Source organism: Bombus bifarius, unplaced genomic scaffold, assembly GCF_011952205.1.
Source record: "Bombus bifarius isolate JDL3187 unplaced genomic scaffold, Bbif_JDL3187 scf7180000007973, whole genome shotgun sequence".
Taxonomy (NCBI): domain Eukaryota; kingdom Metazoa; phylum Arthropoda; class Insecta; order Hymenoptera; family Apidae; genus Bombus; species Bombus bifarius.
The window spans coordinates 243,811-262,431 of NW_022884359.1; the positions used below are offsets into that span (position 1 = coordinate 243,811).

At 42.5% G+C, this 18,621-nt stretch overlaps 1 protein-coding gene across 1 annotated transcript in view; it reads right to left on the minus strand.

Annotated features, from left to right (window-relative positions):
• Nucleotides 1-18,621, minus strand: part of LOC117216818 (insulin gene enhancer protein ISL-1) — a 31,935-nt gene that overhangs the window by 12,581 nt on the left and 733 nt on the right. The gene's annotated exons all lie outside the window — the stretch shown is intronic.

Genomic DNA, 18,621 nt, shown 5'->3' on the forward strand with positions numbered 1-18,621 from the left:
GATGTAAATGCGCGCGGTAAAGGGTTGAGATTTACGGCCACCCTGAAACGTTTCGACCGTGTGCGTGGATAAGGATTTAAGAGAGAGAAAAGGAGCGATCCGGCCGTGAAAATATATACGTAAATATACGGTACTACGCGAAACTCTTACGCCAGCTATGTCATTCCCGTTATTACGCCAACTAAATATGTACATATATTTTTTTAAGCAACGTTCAGCGCGTTCTGTTAATTGGACAGGAATCTTTCAGACGTTACTTTCGTCCTACGTTCTACGTTGATTCGAAGATTTATCGCGCGTCTCTCGAACACGTCTTGCAATCTATTCCCATCAATTTTTAATTAACTTTAATCTCGGCACATGCCGAAATTCGAGCGAACGTATCTGCCAACAAATCGAAAAGGCGCATTAAGCCTCGTTAAGTTGGGAAAATCGAACGCAACAGCGCCACGCGAAACGTATAATTATCTTTGTGGTTCGCGAGTCACGATAATCGCACCAAGTACAAAGTAATTTGACAAACGAGCTGACTTCCAGACTCGGCAAAAATCGATCATTTCTACCGGATCTTGGCTTTACAACGGCGTATACACGCATGAGACTCGCGACCACCATGAAGATCCCGAGGAGGCTGCGGATAAGGTCAGGACGCGGAGTCTGGAACAAGCAGGGGCGAGGGGAAGCGGGAAGAGGACAGGAGTCGCGGAGGTAGAGGCAAGGGCAAGTTCGGTCAGGATCAAAGAGATTCGAAAGAGAAGAGAGTGTCGGCGGCGTCCCATTAGCTCCCAGAGACGACAAGCAGCTCGTATCTTCGAGAACTGGCCGTGCACCGATACACCGATGCACCGAACGCTGCAGCGACGTGTTTCTCTCTCTCTCTCTCTCTCTCTCTCTTTCTCTTTCTCTCTCCTTCTCTTCTGTCTCTTATAAATATGTTCGAATTTACGATGCTTCTTGCGATGACGAATTTACTATAATGTCTGCTATTTACTCGTTACGTTAATGTTCCACGCGAGTGACGGATGCGGCGAATTTTCTTTTCACAGATTTTTTGTATTTTTCCTCGTCGATATGTAATTGTTTCGTTTGCAACGTGAATTCCGCTGCACGTCGATCAGCTTTATTAGAATTTGTAAATGGTACGATAAAGTCTCAGATAGACGTTTCATGTACACGTACACGTAAAAACCTGATAGGAAAAACGTCTAGTAACGAAAATAATAGAACGTCGTTTACGATTCTCAACTGCTTGCAAAGCGACTTGGCCCCAAGTTTGTTCGAGGATCGTAGAAACGCTCGTTACCGTAAAGTTAACGATCAATGAACGATTTGGCCATTTCGAAGATTTTGCTTCACGTCGTTGTTCGTCGTTGATATCGCGAAGAATTCGAAATACGTACAACGAAATCGGCTAATTACGCGCAATCGCACGGTGTCGTGGCGGATGATCGGAAAATCGATAATCGAAAGCGACGAAACGTCGTGTCATCCGAGGTTTAACGACAAAACACGCGGCACGTATTGCTCAATATACGCACTGCCGGGGTTGTGGTAAGACTTTAAATTCAAATCGAACGATCTCTGCGATGTTTCAGCAAACTCAACCAGTAAGACGGAAACTTTTGGCGTGTTTTCCAAGTCTTATCGACCAACTCGTTAAGAAAGTAAATAAAGAGCTTGTCAATTAAGTGCTGCAAAGCGCAGCACCGAAACTCGTCTATGGGAAAACTAATATCGTATTTCGAACAAGTTTATAACGTATGCGATGATAACGAATGCTTAATCGAATGTAGCAGACCCGGGTCGAGTCTGCCCGTAAAATATTCTTCCCCTCAATTTCTTATTTAGATCTCGACTCGAGAGAAATCGAACTGTGCTACAAATATCATAACACGCATAATGCGTATCGATGCAATGCAAATCGTGGTGACATGTTTATAAGATATAATAATGTCTCTCTCTCTCTCTCTTCTCTCTCATTCCCTGATTTTCTAGCTATTTTAACACAGTCGCCTATACTTCCAGATAGGAAATTGTACTTTTACGTTTCTAAATTATTTTTAAATTATCCATATTCGAAAGTGTATCTTCCCTCGGCGTTACGAAACCACAATGTAGGTATTATAAATCAAAGCGGATTGATTGGCGGCAAAATGGGTTCTGCGAGACGAAAGAAAAATAATAACGATAAGCGGGATAGGACGGAGAAGGAAAAAAGGACAAAGACGAGAGAAGCTGGGATTTTAGAGTAGCTTGCTACTGGTAGAATGTGGGTGGCGAATCATCGTCAGCTTTAAGGTCACGCACGGCTACCTCGTATATTTCTGTTTACCTCGTTCATCTTGCTATTACAATTATTTCAACGATAACATCCCCTCTGTTCAAAAGTAATTCTTGTTCCTTATTTTTTAAAAGTCATACGTATATCACGTAGAGACTTGAAAGTTCAAAGCGCAAATAGCCAAAGTCATCGACGAAATTGAATCGTTCTATTTAATTATTTATCAGCTTTCTTACGAGCCGATTCTCCTGCTCGTCTAATGGACACATTAACGTGTTAACCAAGTTTTATTGCCGACTAGCACCGCCGCTACAGCGATATTTCATTAGTGAAAGTCGATAAACCCTCGCTTTCTATCATCTATTTTAAGTTTTCGAGACATCTTCGTACCGATGATAAATCAACGCATCCGCGTGTCCACGGTTTCGTTATTTTAACTTTACAACGACATTTTCGACGCACGTCCGAACCAGTCACGATCCAGACGCATTCTGTTTTATAGAATCTGTACTTCCGAGAACCGCGTACGCGTGTAGAACGATGGATAACCCCTTGACGGTAGGACGATGGGAGCCGCATAAAAAATCCTGAATTTAGAACAGGTAGATAAGACGGTGAAGAGGGGTACGAAAATAAGAAGGCACATAAATAGAATAAGAGGACCGGACACAAGAGTGACGCCAGCAAAGATAGAGGGGAAAAGGGAAAAAAGAAGAGGGCAAAGTATCTTAGGGGCAGCGTTTCGGTGTGAAAGAACAAAAGAAAAGGAATACGACTAGAAATATTTCGTTAGGTATATCTACTCGAAATCCGACCATCGAATGTCATAATGCGCTCTATGCACGATGCTTTCTCGACAAAGTTCGACGTAATTTCTCGAGCGTAGGACATTGTCACGCAATAACAAACACGTGCGTACTTTTGTTTGGCAGAGAGGACAGATCGTTTGGAAATAATTAATCTTCGAAAAGAATGGAAATTGATTTTGTTATTTCCTAAACAAGCGCGGCAACGAAAGGAAACGCGCGAAGATTTTGATTTATTTCATACGTGCAACGCGACATATGTTTCGTTATTACAGCGATTTATCACAGTTTCAACTTGCAAATTTCTTTCAAATTTATATGTAGAATTTGTCACGGAATATTGAATTTATTCCTATATACGGTATAACCTTTCGATCGTTAACGAACGTTTTACTTGCGAAAAATGTCGCGCAGTTGCTTATGCGCCCAGGGAACTTCTCGCGTATTTCTAAAGTATCTCGATTGGCGATTGTCTTTGAAAGAAGCGTCAGAGTAGACGAAATTTGTATTCTTTTCGATATACCTATTTTAAACTGGTAGAAAGTTTGGAATAAAGTCGGTAAGAAGCAGGAAACTTTGAATAATTCAGCTTATCTACTTAATCACGGACAAACGCATACATTTACGGTTGATTTAAACCGGTGAATAGTGCATTTGACACATGGCTCTCGCGTCGTATTTTTCGCAATTCTATACATATACATTAATTCTAATTGGCTTGTTAGCTTTTGCGGGGAATCGTGTATTTTGGAAGTAACGTATCATTGATATATACGTTCCGAGCAACTACGTAATTTTATGGTAATCGACGTACGTTGAACGTGGAATTTCTCAAAATTCGTTATCGCGGTTCGACGATTGCCACGACCTTTCGAGAAATTCCTCTCGACGATTCTAAATTCGAACAAAAAGCGAAGAATCAAATTAACATTAACATAGGCAAATTTTACAAGCCACGAGTTACAAATTACGAACCGGTCGACCGTTCTATTCGGTGTAAAATCGTAAGAACCATCCATGCGACGAAAGTAGATTATCGCGTGAAAGGGCCTATGCCATATTACAGAGGAAGAACAAGGTACGTTTTTTTTTAATTTACAAGGTACTTTTTTAACGACACGTTTAAATCACGCGGAACATCGAAGACAGAGCTAACATCGACGATAACTAAATACACGTGGTATATCAATAGCGTAATAATCATAACTAAACTACGACGTATTTACATAAAACGGTCGGACAGCTTCCAGTACTGGAAATACGGATGCCCTTTTCTAAAGTCGAGTCGTCACTTTCGGTTTCACGATACGAACAGCCGGTATATCCTCTTATTCGAGATGTACCGACGTTGCTATTTAAATATCCGTGAGCGCGACACAGCGACACGTTCGGTGCTCGGAGCAGAGCACCGCATCGGTTCGAAAGCAGATCTATGATAATCAGTTTGGAGATTCCGTCCGAGTAACAAGAAGATCTCCGAGCGGGTGGACAAGGCATTCCTCGTCGAAAGTCGAAAAATTCGTGAAGGGTTGAGAGTGTCGGATGAGAAGTACATCGGGGCAAGATGGAAACGCGGAGAAAGGACGGGGAGGGGGGCCAGGAACAAGCAGATACGTTAGAGAGTAGCGGTTGCAGCTTTACAGAAGGACGAGGAAAAGAAAACGGCGCGGCGCCGTGGACTGTGTCGAGGATGTCTGGTTGGCAGTTCAGAGGCGCCGACCCGGTGTCCCACGGCGTTCGTTTGGTATTTCATTAACACCTCCGCTAATTATTTCCCTTTTTTTGTGCGGCCTGGCCGGTTTCGTAGCAGGATCGGGAATGCACCTTACAAGTCGCGAGTCCGGACTCCGGATACCTCCAGCCTCGACTCCGGATACCGTATATGCTCGTGATCGTGCTCGTGCGCGCGTAAAATGCGTTCGTTCAATATCATTTTTAAACCAACTATCCGGAGTAACGATAAGACCGGATTCTCGGACGCATCGCCTTTTCGATTATCTTGTACAGCTAGTTTCATCCACGATAATACCTTCTTTCGATTTACCGTTAAATATGCCGTTTTTCGATTCGAGCATCGCCACACGCTCTTCCCATCGATCAACGTTTCGTCGTATATTCTGGCAAACGTATCCCGATCGAATACTAACGAGAAATATTAACGGGAGGAAGGGTACGTTTCGATAACCAGGCATCGCGATCGAACGCACGCGTCGACGTATTCCGCGATCCGCATTTCACAACGGAAAACTGGAAGATAAGATCGTTTTTAAAGAAATCATCGACATTCGTAGTCTTCGCCACGAAAAATCTGGAATCGCTTAGAACGAGCGCGGAACCGTGATCGCGTGTTCCCGTGTCCGCGAGTCACCTTTACTCGAAACAATTCGCTGGAATAATAAGCTAGCCAGAGTCAGGATAACGATAACGTCCACGAAGGAACGTGGACGCGGCGTCGCGACGGAGCAACGAGCTGCTGCACGCAAACCAGGCGCCTGCCATATCCGACGAGGCCAATACGGCACACCGTAGCCGCCACTAAATTTAGGATGTATGCTTAAATGAACGAAAGGTCGTCCTTAGATATCCCCGGGACCGAAATTTATGTAGGTGTTGTTGGTGGCTTTTATCAGTCCGACTGGCATTCCTTTGCATCCACCCGGCGCCCCGGTGTCGGCCGAGAGCAGGTTCTAATTCGTGTGACTGTGACTCGGTTCCTCGAATCGGCTCCCATCCGGCCTGGCTGCTCGCTCGCTCGTTCGCTCGCTCGCTCGCGGAAAGGCCGCACGAAAAACCCGTATTTATACTTTGACGCGTCGACTTGCCAAATTATTCCCTGTTATCTGAGTTCGAGGCTGTACTTCGATTTGTTCGAGAAACCGCGCGGATAATGTTTGCCTGGCCTGGCCTTACGCCATTGCGGCTGCGACTCTGCGATTTACGCGACGGATCCTCCCCGAGGGACGCGAGTTTTACCTCTCCGTGATCCTTCTGCAGCCACTAATGCGATTCGTCCGTTATCTTTCGCCACGGAAATTTCGTGGAATCGCGTGACGAGTGCTGTCGTCGATGGTTGCTGCGCTGGGATTTCGCTGCAAACGCGTGAATTTTTTACGTTGGTGCGTTCGGTGAATGGGACAAGACGAGGAAGCACGGCGAAGCGTAAAAGTTTGAAAAACTGCCGCGTAAATTTTTCGTACGCGAGAGTTACGTTCTGTCCCCGGCAAACAATTTCCGAAAGTCGATCGTTTATCGATATGTAGCGGCACACCAGCAGAGGATAATTTACATCATATTGTTGTTTTTCCTCGTAGTACCAAGATCGTTAGGATACGCGTAATGTAATGATAAATTTGAATTCTCCGACATTCCCCCGACCAGTAAAAATAAACAGACGCAACCGAAAAGAATTCAGTATATACACTGTCTAGCGAATACGTTTGCGAGAGCGTTTCACGACGTTACTTATTTATTTATATTTATTTAATTATTCCAAATATATTTGACGGGTTGCAACAGCAATTTCTCGTTACCTATTTGTCAATCCTCTACGAATCCTCCAAAGATATTTGGTAAACCGTCTTTTTTTTTTTTAACAATCTCGTTTCCCGTATGTAGGAAATTGTTGCACGTAATATACGTACCGGAAATAAATTACCGGGCGTTTCAGAACATCGAGTCGAACATTCCTGAACAAGTCAATTTGGAACGGAATACATTACGTTAAAGGCGAAATTCTCCAATTGTATTTCTCTCGTTTTATTCGCCGCTCGTCGCATAAAATAAGAACAAGGGAAATAAACACACCGGTACAAATTTTCTTGTCAATATTTATAAGCGCGACGTGGGTGGACCGACGCCGACGTGATTCCTACCCGTTCGAGAACCGATCCTAATCGTTTCATGTTCCGACTGCACTTTATCCCCTCCACTTCCTCCTATGCCGGCACTCTAACAGTGCATAATAGTACACCTGACTTGTTAGCCAACGGAACGAAGGAGCGGCAATTTTTCCAACTTTCATTTCCTTCGATCGATCTTGCAACGATAGGAATATCTTCGAAAAATCGACTTTTATCTAGGATAGGTCTCTTATGGTTCTTACTTTAAAAGTTCCAGTCGATGGAAATAAAAACTCAGGCACCGATCTTTCCGATCCTACGAAGTTTTGGCGAAAATTTAACGAAATCTTGCGATACGGTAACATAATCGACGCGATTGGTTGCGAAAACATCGACCCCAAGGATAGATTTCAAATTTTTACGAGTAGGATAGTTTACAGCTGCCGATAGCCCAGGAAAATGAATAAAAGAAACTGATAAAGTAATTTTTATTGAACACCGAGATTAAGGAGGTTCTTACGTTCTCTTCCTAAACGATCACGAGTCGCACGTATCTACAGATGTATCTTATTCCAATACGATACAGTAATCCGTCATAAAATTATGATATTTTAATGATCCGAGTTCCGAAGTATTTTATGGCGCATAAAATCAAGCAGGTAAAACCACGATGATTTTAAACGCGGCTCGGTTACGTACTTTTGCAGTAAGAAAATTACGACTATTCGAAAGGTTCTTTTGGTTATAATTCATCGAAGGTAACGAGACGCGAGAAAGAAAGTAGCGAAGATCAAAATACCAACGACTAGTTCAGTTTCCAACGTAATATAAATATTTTCCCGCCGCGTCTAAATCCATCAGAAAATCACATTTAACGTTAAAAAATCAAATTGTTCGCTTCCGTGGATGAAATACTAGCCGTATGTAAACCGAATGCTCGCTCTATGTTTCGAAACCTACTACCAAACTAACGTACGCGCCTACTTACGTACGATATCTACGTACCACTTACCTACATATCCTTTCGAATATTCTTAAAGTTGCCGTTATGATTTGCATTCTGTGCCCGCTCGGAGCAACTTCCAGACTCGCTCCATCTCGTGAAAAAATGCAGCCTCGGAGAGAGCACAGATGGTTTTCGTGCAAACGTACAAACCGGCGAAGCGAAGCATTCGTCGCTCGACGAAGGAAGATAGCGAAAAGACGCGCGAAGAAATTTATTCAAAGGTCGGAGGGAGGGGGGACGAAAATTTGCCAAAGCTGGCATCTTGTTCGATCGGTCGAAAGCACCCAACAAATTACCGAGCTACATGCTCGGCAGCGATACCAAATGACATTCGTGGCCGAATGTTGGTCGCGTCTGGTTCCGCGTGATTACACAGTAGTATCCACGAGCGTAAGGGTCGGCTTCCTAATTCTCCCTACGAAATTAGCTATCCTGACAAGGCGCAGACCTTGACGATGGCTCATCGACCGGTATCCCGACACGGTTTTACAGCTTATGGTCATCGGCGGGCCATTTGCCTGTTTTTGAGAGAACGATGTCCAGAAGGCCTGACGAGACTCCCGCCAGCCGCGACCTTCTTTGCTGCGGCCATTGTAAACCGAGCTTTCCGGGCCCGAACGCCGGCGCCAGGCTCCGGGTTTACGACACGCAATCGATTTGGTCCTGTCATTAGTTGCTTTTAACGAGCACGAACCATCGTCCTTCCGTTTCATTTCCTTTCCTTTTCTCGTACACCGCACGTAGATACGAGGCTATGACTTGGCTTGCTTTTCTTCCCTTCGTTCGCTGTTGACTCGATGAAATTTCCAGTCGACAATTTCCAAGATTTTACTAAAAACCCGGGAAGAACGAGCTGCGAGATCTGCCACGTTCGCTTCTTCTTCTCGCCGAGAAAGATCATTCGACGTTGCGCCACGTGTTTCGAAAAGATCGAGCAAAAACGTACGAAGTATAAGTTGTAGAGAAGTTGAACGCGAAGTTGAAGAAGTTGACGCGATCGTTCGCAAACGACTATCGCTGACTGTTAATTCGATAGAATTGAAAAGCTGTACATACGAGTACCCTTTACCCTTCTTAATGTTTCCTAATATTTCCAAATTATATGGATATTGACGGAAGTGTGTATATCCCGGGATTATTGGAATAACAGAACGATGAAATCGCTGGCTCGTTCACATAATCTTCGATATGGAAAAAAACGACATTTCTCGATTTGTAGTGTCTAATCGTTTTGTACACAGAGTTATCGATAATCGGAGACATCCTTCGCGTATTACGAATGCCGTGGAGAAATCGGTGCTTTCGGCAGATCAAAGACGCACCGCTTCCAAGGAAAAAGTATTTCCAGTATCGGACGCTCGATAACATCGCTGTTATCAGGTTGACGAATTGACTGACTGTCCGATAAGTGACAAGAATCTCATCCTCGACTTCGATCAGACGTCACGATTAATTCTCTGTTTTTTCTTTTTCTCTTTTTTTTTTCGAACAGACAAGTACGTACTTTGGGTAGAGTCAAAGTTTCGGCTGGTTTCTCATTTATGTCCAATCATCGCTCGATTTGACGTAATAGATTGAACTTTGGAAGTATCGTACGACGTACTATTTCCTCGATATACTGTTCCTAACGAATATTTGTGGATTCGATTTGTTAATTTACGAATGGGGGGGAGTGGGTTTTTAATTAGGCGATTTTTCTGTTTTACGCGACAGGAAAATACAACGCGAAACGAATATTATCATTGCTAAAGAACTGCTAGAGCCAACGACAGTGCTAACAAATTAAATGTTAAATCGAACGTGTATATAAAGATAATACGATACTCTTATATTTCGTTTTAGATTTGTCAGTAAAACGGTGCCAGTTTCTTTCTACTTCAAATCTTATCGTAAGTGTTCTTAATCAATCGTTCGGAGATTATTCTTAGATCATCGAAGCAAATCGACTATTTTATACGTACACGCTGATGTATCTCATTAAAATGAACGTTACTCGCAGATACGCGAGTATTTCTGAATTTTCAACGAATAGAAATATTCTTATTTTCTCGTTACACTCTGCTTGATTTCTTTATTCCCATCGATATTATACATTTTCCATTGACAAAGAATTACGTTATCGAGATAATAAAAGTTGATGTGCACGCAGAGCGAAAAAAGATCTCTGTTTCGTTTCTCCGAGCAACCGATTTCTCGAATTAGCACGAAGGAAATCCGATTTTCACGAAAAATAACGGATTTCGAAATCGCACGACGAACACAGATTATCGCGTTGTTCGCCAGATTTCATCGCTCTGGCAGACGGTTTAATTCGATATAGACGCGATGACGTCGAAAAAAGACTCGATTATCCCGAAGGTTTATCATCGCGTCAATGAAGTAGAAAATTTGAACAGGTTCGATGTAAGCGTTTCTAACATCGAACGAAGGAGGAGTTAAAATAGCATAGCGTACGATAATATTTCTATTTCGTTTTGCTTTTATTTCGCGGTACTACTCCAACGTAACACGTCGCCACTTCGTTGTACTTAGATTTTGCAGAATTATTTAACGGAGAATTAGCGTTTTCCATTTCGAAATCTACCTTTCTTCTTTCTCGTTACGATCGACTCTTGCAACAGGAGGCATCGTGCCAAACGTACGTTAGACATGTTCCAATGTATCGCTAGGAGTCACGATCGCCGTCACACGCGTCTTTTATTTCCTTTTTACAACGACCTCTCACTTTTTTTAACAACATTTTTTTATCGACAGTTTCGAGCAAAGGTGTAATTTGTTCTCACGGACTTTATGCGCAACGTGCGATAAAAGGAAGGTACCTTCTGCCGTAAAACGAACGTCGACCTGATCAACGATTTTCAGAGCAGGAATTTCGAACGGGCCAAGAAACATTTTTATCCAGAGCTATTTTGTAGCTACGCGGTTATTCGTCGGAGTTGACAAACTCGCAGGATGGGAACGACGAAACGAGTTACTTTGTACGCAGCGGGGCGATGACTCCACGTGAAAAAATAAGGAAAAAGCTTGGTACAACGTTTCGTTCGTTTGATGCTTGATGTTTTTGAGAAAATCCACCTTGAAGATTCGACGAGTGTGTTTCAATTTGCCTAGTTCCGGACTGAACAAGAGCAAATAATCGACGGGGGTTTGAACCAGGTTCGGAGATCAGCGAAAAACGTGAAACGGAATTTGTCCGCAAGACGTTTTGGAAATGTATCATACGCGCGTACAAGACCAACTCGCGATTAAACGCGTTTAAACTTTACTTCCTCGAGAACGAAGCCTCAAACGGACAAATTTTATTTCACGTTCTTTGCCTTATTTCCTTGTACAACCTCCTGTGCATCGTTTACTCAGCTGTAGTATTTAACCGATTCGAAGTATACTTGACAAATGTCCAAACTCGATCTGCTCGGAAGAGCGGGCGAAGAGTCAGGCGAAAAGCTTCTATTCCATATTTGCAATTTGTTTGTTCGCGTATGATCACCCCCTTGTCCGCTTGTACTACGATTATCGCCCCACCCTGTATCGCAGATAGCTATATGTATACACAGTGTGGCTAACAAGTGTAAACGAAGCGTAGAGCAAAAGTATAAAAAGATACGAGAAGATAAAATAGAGAAAAGTGGGATAAAATATGTATCGAGAAGGAGAGTGACAAAGGGTGGCAAGTACGACTCGTCGATGCGTCGTTCGCTATTTAGAGAACGGCAGCGAGTCAGAGGGACGTCGGTCGTTCCGGTGAAACGAGGCGAAGGCATTGATTAACATTAAAAGCAAGGGCTCCTAGAGAGACACTGATAGATGTCTACGTACGCCGATAGAAAAAAGAGCCGGGCCTAATTCAATTGCAGGCCGCCGTTCCGCAAACACTCATGATAATTCAATCAAGCTCACCCCATCCAGCTATTCCTATTCCTCCCTTTGGACCGGCCCCATACGACCAAGGACCCTGGGCCAGAACGTTGCAGAGGGTGGAAACGGCTTATAATCTCCGTACGAGAACATCTGCACTCTAATCGGCTGATGATTTCCACCTAAACCTTCGTCTATCCTTTTCTAAGCACTGGCCGCGCTCCGTGACACGCACGGTGCCCTTCATCGGTATATCACGCGGTCGTCTACGAACATTTCCATCCGAGTGTTGGTCGTTTCACGCGGATTTTATCGTTTCTACGATTTGTGCAATTGTTTGTTAATTGCAATTGTTTTTTTAAATGATTCCTGAGAATTACTCGGAATGGTTTGTCCGACAACGAGCATCAGCCGGCAGTGGCCGCGATTTCTTTATTTAGAAGACGAGATCTTCTTCTTGCGTGGACAAATTTAAACGCAATGTCAATTTCGCGCATTCAATGTCGCCTGTTTATATTCACTCTCGTAGTCCTAAAAGTAGTCTTAGAGAATTATATTCAGAATTATATAGTTCCATCGTAAGACTGTCGCAGCGCTATGATATATCGTTCGAAGATCGTACGACGGGAAACCTTTTCTGTCGTTCCACGACTATTCGGTGAAGACGATACGCGTCCGCAGCCGCGCTTTCTTCGCATCGCAGCTTTACATTTCGACGAAATAACAATACGGAAACGATCATTTTTTGATTATCAGTTTATATTTATAGCAACGACTATGTGGTAATCGTTATTGTATCATGCAGTGGCCCCACGTGACTCTATTTCAACCTTTATAGATACGCTTGTTTACAGTATTGCTGTACTTATCGTCGATATAAACTAGTTTAGTATTATAATTAGAAATCGGTTATGTATTTGTACCGTTGATTATTCGTAATTAATTCAAAACTCGGTTTCTTCCAACCGTGCTATTCTACCATAACGTTTTTCGTTGCAGTTTTCTTTTCGAAAGTTCCAGTTTCTACACGTTGCGCGTGTAATTGTACCGACAACGTGAAATAATCTTAACTATAGCTAATTGCACAGCCGAATCACCTTTCTTGGAAAAGGCAAAAGAAACTGAAATATGTTTCGGCCGAGAAATATTCAAATTCTATATAGATACGAAATTTATTCGAAAAACGTCGCATTTTACGTATATGACATTTGTTTCAAAGTTATAAGTAGGTATAAGATTATTTTAACAATGTCACGCGAAGGCTGTGTCATTGGTAATTTGTCGCAACGTCAGTCGATGTAAATTATACGAAAGACTGTTTCGAACAAAGGAAACGATACAAAAGAACGACGGTTTTACGCTTTTTTCCGTATAGTTACGTTTTTTCTTTTTTATATAAATAGACATTCCGAATATTTGCGACTCGATGAACGAAGATAATTAAATCTCGTTTCCGATTAGCGGAAAAAATTCTCTCTACGGTGAACAAAGATGAAACGATTAAAATAATTTTTCTTCCACTTTGACTCGTAAATCTCACGCTATTGAATATGTATTTTTCGAATTTTTATATTCATGACGATTACGTCGTTAACTTATCTAAACGATAAACAATAAATAACGATGGGAAACGAACTACGCGGGAAAGTGTACATAGTATATAATCATCGTGATATATGTACAACAATAATAACAAATAGGTACGTACTATTATATGTAATGTATCGTTATTGCCAATATATAGTTCGTTGATGCCAATTGATAGCACATAGTACATCGTTCACACGGAATATGCCGCGACAGTACATTATTTATGTTACGAGCTACGTAATATTACATCACACAGATTCGATATTGACCGATAGTATGCTATTTACAATGCAAAGTACATAGCAAATCTATGAAATACCTATTAGAATATAGCATGATGTTCGCATCTAATGCGAGATAATAGATATACTATTTATACTCTATGCTATATATAATAACAGATTATTGCGTAGTATGCGCTATTCAGTATTGATACTATACGCTGTACATATATCGATATGTTATTCACACCAGATAATGTACAACATGATACTTGTCATTCTAGATTCTAGAATATGCATTACTCGAGCCAGTCACTACGGTACGCATACCTTACCGAATCTTTTACTTCACCATCAATGTACGTTATAAAAATTTAATTTCGCGTTATTCCTTCGTTTATCAATCTACGTATTATGTGTTTGGTATCGGATGGAAACGAGACAGAGAGAGAGATAAATAGATAGAGAGAAAGAAAAAGAGAGAGAGAGAGAGCAAGAAAGGTAGAACAGAAAGACGGATATTTAAATATTTAAAGTCGACGTCAGGTAAAGTTATACGTGTCGGTGAACGGTAGAGAGATAGAGAAAGGAAGAGAGAGAGAGAGAGAGAGAGAGAGATTGAGAGAGAAATCGCAGCATTAATGTCGTGGTAGTTTTCGATGCATGGAATGCCGATACCGCGTAACTTTCAGGGTCTAATCATGCAAATGTATTAACCGCTAATTAAAATTGACGCAAGTTGCGTTCTATTCGGTGACAATCGATCGTCGATTTCTTCCTCTTGGCGTTACGCTAGGCATCTATTCTATAGGACAATTTTCAGACTTCTTTGCGAGCTTTGTTAACGAGACAGAGGCGATTTAACGAAAGAGACGATCGTACGAAAAGTAGTATTAATCGAAAAAGTATTAATCGTTGCTAGGTGAAAATGAATATCCTGGAAATCAAATATACTCTTCGTTATTGATGTGTGTTTTGTTTGTACAGTAGTGGAAGTTCACGGATTTGAGATTTGTATTTATTCAATAAATTTGTACGCTTGTAATATATTGTTTAAATATGTTTTAAAGTTAATATTCGTTCACGCTTGCCAAATGCCACGAATATCTTATAAACGTCGTTCGTTACTTTTTCGTAGTACCGCAGAATGCCGAAGAAACGAAAATTCCCAGCGATTTTTAACTTGCAAGCGATAAAGAAAAGTAGAATAATACGAAATAAGTATTCGGTTACTTTATACATCCTAATAATAACCACTTTGCGATCGTCGCAACCGGTGTGTTCAACCGTCTTTTTCGACTATTCGCAGCGCACGAGAGGTTACGTCTAAATCAGACAGCCGCTTCTCCTTCGGCATTCCACGATACGCGTTTCGAGATTCCCAGCGTAGAAACTGGGAATTTTAACAGCCGTTGGTCTATAATTTCGGCGACCAGAAAATTGCTTCAAAGATTTATAACGGACGAAGCGCGATTAGAGCAGCTGGTTTCCAGCATTTTGAAAATCGCGTCTCTAGCGAAATCGGTCGAGGTGACAGACCGGATTCGCTTGAGTTTATTTCTGATTGCATCCGTGCGGACCGATTCGGCGGCCGGCTATTCGGCAGTTAAGTAGAAACAAATGAAGTGAATTCAAGGAATTCGAACTAACAATAAGACCGCGGTCTTTCGGGCTGCTCTAAATAGTTATTCGAAATCAAACGCTCCAACCGATCTCCTTTACCTCTACTTTAAAGCCACGTTTCTTCGCCCATCTTTTCCTCCGCATCATCCGACGTTTCTTATCTTTCGCCGTTCAAACTGAAACTAAGGAGGGCAGATGTCCGAAAAACCGACCGCTGGAACGCGTCCACCGTTAAGAAAATCTGCGACACGCCTGGCGCATCGTTCACCGACGCGCGTGAGGTACGCGTTTCACGTACTTGCGTCTCTCGCGTTGTCGAATTTATTTTTCTCCAAATGGAAAAGAGTGCCCGTAAAAGAAAATATCGTACGTCTTGGAGCGTCGATCTTGTTCGAAACGCGCGTTTATTCCACTTGGATAAATTGCAGTAGAAGTTGAACTTATTAGCGCCCATCGACTTATTCATAAACGATGCAACAGCGCTGCCATTACGCGAGATAAACGTCTGGATGTAACGTTCCGCCAGGGTAATTACGATCGATGTACGAGATCTATAATCCTTGGTGAAACACGGAAAATACATGTTAAACAAGCTGGCGTAACACGACGTAACGTCGAAACGGTAGTAAGTTATCGTGGAATCGTTGTTTGCTACTGAATATTCTGCGGCTATGAGATCGTGTTAGCGAATTATCTGATTGGAGGATGCACGTACGGGGTCGAGTTTTGTCGATCAACTCTTTCAGATCTTAAACCGAATCGTTTAAACGCGAATCTGATTTTCTTTTTTCTTTTTTCTTTTTTTTTTTCATCTTTCCTGTCACCGCTACGATTTTACGTCGCGTTACGGTAACGCGAGTCTTCCCTTTTTTAACCAGATATCTCTCGAAAGTTTATCGCGTTTGTATCGTTAGCGGACAACACAGGGAAACGACGCGTTCGCAAATTTTCTGCACTTTGTCCGAATTCTTCGAGAACGTAAGCGTTTCTAGCAGCGCGAATCTTAAGGCCATAAGAAAACAACGAGCCATTGTGAAAGTTTCAGACGCGAAGACCACGGTTGACACAGTGGCTGAATTTTTCAACGGCGAGTGTAGTATAATCGTTGGTATCTCGGAGAAGAAACCGCGTTCGAGTAGTAAAATCTCGAAGCAGGGCGAATCGTTGGATCGCTAAAACGTGCGCGTAATAGAGGTTCCATTGTGAGCAAAATTAGCGATCGAAACTCTTTGTAACGTTCGTGCAAAAATATTCCGCCGAGCAACGAATCTGCCATTATTTTCAACCGTTATTCACATGCTGTCGCGTTAAGTTACAAATGGTGGAACGATAAAATTTCACAACCCTCGTTACCGTATCACTTTTCGTTATTAAAAATTACAACGCACGAAATTTCCACGGTTTCAATTTCGTGCATGTCACGAAGCTGAAAATTTGCAAATACGAATTATTCAGCAGGATCCCCATTTTATTTCGCGCGTTTCGCTAAATTGTTTTTGTCAAACACGTAAGGCTATTACGCGGACATGACAGCCACGCGAAATCGTAGAAAACACCGGGCCAAGCAAATTTGCGTCGGTGCATATTTTATACATAGCAACATGGGAAACCGGTAATCGGATTGAACGATGCCTGGCCTCCACTCGCATCAAAATTTCCGGAAAATATTCTAATTGATGGATCCCGGTTTCATTCGATATCGCGATATTATCTATACATGGATAAACGGATCGTCGCGTCGCTTCGCCTCGTACAACAACGACAATCACCGTCGATAAAACGCATTTTAATCGAAATAATTCTTCCAGGTTTTCGATCGCTTTCTATCCCGATCGTTTCACCGTGATTTCTCCTCGCCTCTTTTCGTATTCGTCCGAGATCAACGCGATTTACGGTCCTCCTGGTAATATCTCGCCCTCGTTTCAACGAATTCAAACGTTTGCAATTTCTAACGAGACCATCGCCCGTTCTTTCGTATTTGCGCAAACCTTCGTTTCTAGCATTTTTCGTGTCGAGATTATTAGTCGTATGAACAGAGGAACGCGTGGATAAATTGTAAAGTAGACAAAATATTTTAACACAGAAGCGTAAGTACAAGTGGAGGAATATAATTTGAGATGGTCCCGATCCGCGCGCTAACAGCGTTACCCTATAACTGAAAGCCCCGAAGCGATCGTCGCCTGTCTACTGCCTATGGTCTGCCTTCGTTCCAGTCTATTGTTTATACGCTGTCGATGACTTCAGTGCTTGAGAAAACTGAAAAGACCAGATGTACAGTTTTCCTGGAGACGGTGACCACTTCGACATTTCGGCTAATTGCAAAGAGTATCGAATCCGTAGCTAGCAAGGCGACCACTGACGTTGCTATTTAAAGTTCAACCACCGACAAGTCCAGCCTCCGCTGTTTCCTTGCCGAATACCGAAACATTCCTCGCGTCGGTACTGCTCCAAAATCGCTGACGATTCTTCCGTGAACGATCAGACTCGAGGAATGGCATCGCGAACGATCGACAACGTAGACGAGCCAGCGTACTATCGCGCTGTCGATTCCACGTTCGTAACTTACGAACGAGAACTATCCAGACGCAAAGTCGATTTTCTAAACGTCTTTTCAATTTTCAAAAACACCGATACTCGTGAAACTAGGAAACACGTCGGAATCGACGAGCACGGGATAAAGTTAATCAATCCCGAACGAACATCGAAGGAAATTCGTCGCAGCTCGATGGCAAAGTTTCGAGCGACGCGCCACGCGACGGCCGGTTGCGTTGCGTTTCGTTCGATTCAGCCGTACGCGAATTCGCGATCTGTTTTGACAATTTCTACGTACGCTATTAGCAAAGCGAACCGTCGCTATTTTGCCGGACGAATCGCAACGTTTCCACGACGATGTACGCCATTGAACGGCGACAGGGAAATGTTATTTCGCGAAATAATTTAACAGTATCGCGTTGATAATTCGTTAAGCGCGATCAAAGGGCGTTAAGAATAATCGAAAGCGATACGAAGCTTGTTCTTTTTGCGAATGGAAAACTCGCAGCCAGAACGTAAGCAAGACAGGTAACAGGCTCGTATCGTGACGATTTAGTTCCATCAAATTTGCTCGTCGTAAGCATTGCACACGAATAATTTATAAATTCTATTTTATTGGAATTTTACAAAAGTACAAGGAGAATGCAAAGGGAAAATCTTTGACCCGATCTTCGTTACCAAATTCCCGTTATGCGACGCATTATTTTCACGTCGTAATGCCCGAAAATGAATAACACGTACTATTTGTTTACCGTTGTATTTTATCCGAAATCTTTGAAACGTCGAACATCGAGGGATTTACTATAAAAAGTTTCAGACGATGGTTGCAAACGTTTCTAATTACCGCATAGCTGTTACTTCAACGATA